We start from the raw sequence: 6,931 nt of genomic DNA on the forward strand, positions 1-6,931 counted from the left end.
GCCTGACCAGTGTCGCGTAGAGGGGGAGGATCACCTTCTTGGCCCTACTTGAGATGCCCCTGTGGATGCACGACAAGGTCCGGTTAGCCCTGCCAACCGTGACCTCGCATTGTCGGCCCATGTTCCTCTTGGAGTCAATAATGACTCCAAGATCCCTTTCTGCCTCTGTGCTCTCAAGAAGGGAGTTTCCCATCTTATAAGTGTGCTGCTGGTTACTACTGCCCAACTATGAGCATCTACTATAAACATCTTGCTATAATGAGCCCATTTCTCTTTTGGTGGTAAAAACCTGTCTAGTAATATGGTGGCCTAATACTCTACACATTTCACACATTATACATGTCAGTTTCCTCTAATGAATTCAAAATATTTTGTTTCTCTATCACCTAAAAGAATATTTCTTTAGAATAAAAGTGAATATGTGGTCCACAGCTTTCTAACTTCTGGATGTAGGTGTTTGAGATATCTCTTCCAAGTGTAGATAACCTTCCTATATGGCAGGTGTGGGCAAAACATGGCCCGCAGGCCGGATGCAGCCCACCAGGTAATTGGATGAGGCCTACAGGCAGGCACCCACCAATTAATTGTATCTGGCCCACTGGTGGCTGTGACCCGCAATGCTCTGCATGGGGCTGAGTCCTGCCTGCTCCTGCCTGGGGCAGCGCATGCTGTGCTTCCAGCTTTCCCCACCAGAGGTTGCCAGCCCTGGCCAGCAGTAGGCACAACTTCTGGGCAGGGCTGCTGCTGCCATCTAGGGAACTGCTGGGCTCCCCCAGGCTCCAGCAAATCCTCCTCCTGTCCCTGCTACAGTGCTCCCGGCAGGAGGTAAGGAAGGGAAGCTGCAGCATTGACGGGAGCGAGATGGGCACTGTTTGCAGCTCACTTTGGTCCTGCTTATGCATGGCTGGGAGGGGGAATGTGTGGATGGAGGGGGGGCATGAAGGAGCTTGGTTGCTCAAAAAGCCTCACCGGGCAGGCATGGGACAGGCAGGTGGGGTGGGAGAAGCAGCAGGAGCCAGTGTGCACTTGGTGCAACCCTGCTGGGCAGGCACATGGGGTAAAAGAAGCAGCATCAGGAGCCAGCTTAGGCTTGGCTGCAGCCCCACTGGGCAGGTGTGGGACAGAGACCAAGGGTGCCAGGCTTGGCTTCCTGTTCCCTCCTCCCCTTTCTCAGGGGCTTCTCTTGCTGCCCGCCAATGACAGCTGCTTTCCCGCCCTTTACAGTGTGCTGCAAGCCAGGCAGGCAGTGCTGATACCTCTTCTCCCCCCACCCCTGACCTGCAGGGGGGCTGGGCTCAGCTACATCACAAAGAACAAGCAGGGGGAAAGCTTCTGGGGGAAAAAGCCCCCAACATGCGCACACCCAACCCACCCACACTCCACACACACACACCCACAGCCCCTCACAGACCCCAGACCCACACAGACACCCAAAACAGTCCCATACACCCCATCATACCCACACACTCTACCTTCACCCCCACACAAATCTCACACACATCCACACATACACCCCACCCCCCACCAAACCCACACACACATCCCACACCCCACATACACAGCTACACCTTCTCACCCCCCACCCCCACCATACCCACATACATCCAACAACCCCACACATCCCACATACATTCACACATACACCCCCACCCCCCTCACCCTCAACATACCCACACATATACCCAAGTCACATGCACCCCACACCCCCACACAGGTCCCACACCAATGACCATACCCACACACCCCCACAACATACTCCGCTACCCACACCCCCTTCCCCTTCACACACCAAACAAGCAACCCTGTCCTCCAAGGAGTACTTTTGGCAGGGTAAGAGTCTTCTGGTGGCAAAGGTCAGGGGTGAAGGGATGGGATATCAGGTCACAAGATGGTGACCAGGGGGTGGGGCACCTGTAAAGAGACCAGGCTACCCTTGTGGCCCTCCACGCTTCACCAAAACTTTTAATCAGCCCTCCAGCCAGAATAATTGCCCACTCCTGCTATATGGTCTTTTAGTAGAGAGTCTACAAGCACAGAAGAGTGTCATATATAATCAATGGGGTTCTGTTCCTGAGTAAAACATGGTTCCCAGTTTTCCCTAATAATTTCCAAAGATCTATAAAAAAAATTGTCAGGTTGCTTACATTATTTCATGACTTCTTATAGCAAGGTATGGAATAAGTTAATTCCAGTGTTTCGCATCTCCTGAGCAAACTTTTGAACATGCTTCTCAGCTTCTAATACCTATAAGCAGTCAGTTATTTCTAAGCAAATCACTTCTAAGCTGTCATCTCTACTACCTCATGTAGCTTCTTTAATAATGCTGAGACAATGTTGGTTCCATAATTGGTTTTCACTTGTTTTGGAGTATACCCTCTGTGAAATCATGCTTGAGCTCTTCATACACTTTCTGAATTGCTATTCAGAAGGATAGCTAGTACCATAAGCATTGATCAACAGTACCAACTGGAAGCTATGCTGTATATTTCTAAGAGGCTAGTGATTTCCACTGGGACATATTCAAATGTCGTTTCTACCAATGGCAATCAAATCATAGGTGGCTTAACATGCACAAAGGCTGTTGTTTGACAGGAAGAACAATTTAGAATATCTAGTTTTTTCTGTGCAAATACTTGGCCAACAGGATCTTGTCATTCATTGGGACAGTGTTTTCCTATTATCTGTATACTCTGAATTTCCCCAGTACTTTATCACTAACACTGTAATAATAGCCTATCTAATGAAAACAGTAACTATTTTGTCTCCCTATTCATTTGGTCTGAAGATCATGTACTCTCAGGATACTTAAAGAATATAGTAAACAATTCTTTACCACAAAATACAGTTGATCAGGATTTATGCTGTCTTCACCCTTGGTTTTGTAAAATTCAAAATATTACAAATATGAGGGTTTGAAATATACACCTTTGCTGTTCCACAAAGATATCGCCGAATCCCCCTAAAGCCTTGCATATCAAAATGCCAGCAGTAGCTCCTGTTTGCTTTCAGTAAGCATTCTGCCTCTGCTTCCTTGGCAGGCTTAGCTTCTTACTGGATAGATGGATCTGTTTCTCCTCCTAAGGGAAAGGATTCTTCTTTCAATTTTATTCTGCCTTGTCTCTCTGGGCTGCAGCTGCTCAAAATTTTGTTTGAAAAAGTCCATTTTTTCTTTGGAAATGTAATATTTTGTGAAAAGCTGATGACTCTCATTTTTTCACAATTTTTGTGACAATTTTAATAACATTAATTTTGTTCAAATGTCATTCCTTTTTTATTGCACACATTATCAGAGCCTTTATTGAAATGGTTATTGACATTCCCCATTTATATTCTTCAGCAAACCCTTCTGATAACTGTTTCATCCAATTTGGTGATGACCAGCTGCTACAGCTCTAGTGTCCATTCAGCAGGTGGCTGCAATATGCTTTATCCTCCTTCCTTTGCTGTTGTCCCCCTCTCCTTTCTCATATGCAATAAGGGAAAATACAGCCTAGATGTAAGATGGATGTATAACTGGCTGATAAGTATTGTGTGTAGTAGCCACCAATAGCTTGATTTGTAACTAGGAAGAACTATCAAGTGGGATTTCCCAGTGGATGGTTGTGGTACCATTACTGAACAATGGAATTGAGTGCACATTTAATAAATTTTCAGATGGGTGAGGTAGTGGACACTTCGGAGAATAGTTTTAGGACTCAATAGATTTGAAGTGCTCTGAAATAAATTAGATGAAATTCAACAACAGGTGCAAGGTAGTCTACTTTGGCCAGAACAATCAAATGCACAAACACAAACTGAGGAATAACTAGCTAGCCTGCAGTACTCCAGAAAAGGACCTTAATTTACAGGGGACTGCAAGCTATGAGTCAGCAGTGTCACACTCATGCAAAAAAAAAAAAAAAAAAAGGGATCAACAGCAGGCTTTGAGGTACTGAGAGGAGTGTCACATGTAGATCATAGGAAATGATTCTTCCACTCTATTCAGCATTCAAGCTTTACCTGAAGAACTATATCCAGTCTTGCACACAGCACATTATGAAAGATATGGATAAGTTGGAAAGAGTCTAGGGGGAAGCAACAGAAATGATTTGGAGTTTAGAAACCATGACATAAGAAAGAAGTTTGGAGGAACTGGGAGTATTTAATCTGTGAAAAAGAAGACAAAGACTGAGAGGACATTTTTATAACAGTGTTCAAATTACAAAAAGGGTTTCTATAAAGAGGATGGTAATCAATTGTTTTCTGTGTCCACAGATGACAGAATGAGAATTAATTGGAACAAGGGAGATTTAGTGCCAATGTTAAGACTCATTTTCTAACTACAAGGGTAATTAAACATTAGAACAGCTTTCCTAGAGAGGTTGTGAAATATCCATTCTTGAAAGTTTTTAAGTATGGGGAAGATGGTTGTGATGGCTTAGAGAGAAATATTCCTGCCTGGGGGGGGCTGGACCAGATAATCTCAGGTCCCTATTTTTCTAGGGCCCTGAGATTTTTATTATAGATTAGGATTAATCTATAATAATGTCCATGCTCTCCTGTAGTAACTGTCAGTTTTTTTATTGGACTGATCAGTGCTTCTGCCAATGAATCTAAGCATGTGTTAATCTTTGAGAAATCATTATCATGTCTTACAGATAAAAACATTTCTTGAAGCCGTTAGTCTAAACTGCTAGCATGCCCATCTATGTCAGTGAAATTGTACTTTTAGGGACAGCTGAGATATCTTTTTTCATAGCTACTTCTTTTAGCAGCACATATAATGAGCTTGATCCAGAATCCCTTCCTCATGTGAGTTGTCCAGTTAACATCACTTACCCCCACTTCAGTAAGAAGGGAATACAGGTAAGAAAAATGCCATGTTCCATACAGATGGCCCCAGGTATCTTTAAATCAGAATATAGAAATATTGTGTAAAGGAAAAAACATGAACACTAAAAGAAGAGCAGGACATGCTCCTAATTGATTTGTGCATAAGGAAATTGATTGAAGATAATTTAGTGCTGGGAGCTCATGGTTTCATGTTTTTCTCTTTTGTTAAACAAAACAATGTAACAAAAACAGAAACAAGAAAGAACTAAAATGGGCATGTGAATTACAGTACATGCTCAATCACACTACTGCTAATACAAATTCAGCTCTTAAATAAGAGACTGGGGGGAATATATGCTGGTTTCTTGGGTTAAGGCCAGTAAATATACAGACCCTCTGTGACAAATCTTGTTTCTCATATATTATTCCCAAGATCACAACTGAAAGTAAGGATAAAAAGATAAGAAATGCAGAAGAGAAGCAGTACGTGTACCCCTGAGACCAGTGTGCAATCCAAACCAAATGTGACTCTAAGGAAGTTCAGAAATTATTTTTGCATTGATGGGAGTGAGGTAGCTTTATATCAGAGGAAGGTAACAGATATATCATTTCTTCTGGGTTTAGTTCCTGTGGCATAGAGTTTAGATTTGACTGTGTGAGGTACTAAGTCAATGCAAGTTTATGGTTTCAGTGGGATGCTTACTGGAGCAGGGACATCATAACTACATCACAAGTCACCTTGTCAGCTATGATGTAATGGCAACAGAAAGAAAAAAGAATTAGCTGAGATAAGGTAGCTCAAACATTGTCCCACAGTAACAGAAACACTCAAATCCAAATGAATACTAAGTTAAAGCAATGTCCCTGTTTAAGATAGTAACAAGCATCAGACCCATTGTTGTTGGACTGCTCAGCCAAACTAATACATTGATGCTAGTTCTAACATAGGCAGACAAGGTTCTTTTGGTAAAGCTGCTATCGTTTATTAGACCAACTCAGATAGTTGGAAAAATTGTTCTTTGCAAGCTTTTGGGTACAAACACCCTTTGTCAGGCTGAGGAAGCATCTGTAGTTGGCGTGTGCTCTTCCTGGATGGAATTAATAGTAAAGAAGCCAGAGGCTGGGCTGCATGCAAGAAAGCCAGTTGGTGAAGATGTAAATTGAGGAGTCAGTGGGTGAGAGACGGGTAGGGGGGTGTGGGGAGGGAAAGGGGGATGAATGTAGCTGGTAAATAGTGGAGAGTTACCTAGGGAGCCAGATGTTAGGCAGGTTATAATGTGTCATAAATCCAATGTCTATATTTAGTCCATGATTTTTTGTATCCAGTAGGTTGATTAAGTGAAGTTTGTAGGCTTCTCTGTGCAAGTGTTTTGTAAATTCCCTTTGAGGATTAGAACTGCGAGATTGGAGAGACAGTGGTTTTCTTGTGACAAATGTGCCCCCACAGGTAATTGGGTATTCCTGTCTTTGATAAATTTTGGTGTGCATTCATTCTGGTGCACAGTTGTTGTTTGGTCTCTCCTACATGTTTTCCATCTGGGCATTTGGTGCATTGGATGAGAGATATTACATTTCTGGAGGTGCAGCTGTAAGATCCGGGAATGCTGATGGTTCTATTATTCTAACATATATGCTTTCAGTTCAACAATAGTCTCTTACTCAGTGTACCCACTCCTGAATGGTAAAACACATTGCAGTGCAGAATTTTAAAGCTTGTGGTATTTAATTACAAACTGACATAGAATTTTAAAATTGCTAGTTTACCATAGCACAGACAGAAAAGAACAGAAGTAATCACATAAATAAAGTAAGAAATTCTGAGTAAGACACAAACTTCTACTCTGTTCTTACTTTATGACTTTTGAAACTGGATGAAAAATAAGAAAGTAAACAAAACCATGCACAATATTGCATTAATTAATGTAATCAAACTCATATACACTGTTTATTATGTATTGTCACAATCTATATAGGTACTTACAGGCTCTCATCACAAGTATATTTATCTTCAAAATGTCCTGTAAAGTAGGGAAGCTGTTTTACATTTTTACAGATGAGAAACTGAAGCAAAGCAGATTGCGAGTCTGCAAGTTCCCTAAGGTTAAACATGATGTCCAAG

The sequence above is a fragment of the Gavialis gangeticus genome, unplaced genomic scaffold (genome assembly GCF_001723915.1).
Source record: "Gavialis gangeticus isolate Ggan-Ray unplaced genomic scaffold, GavGan_comp1, whole genome shotgun sequence".
Classification (NCBI taxonomy): domain Eukaryota; kingdom Metazoa; phylum Chordata; order Crocodylia; family Gavialidae; genus Gavialis; species Gavialis gangeticus.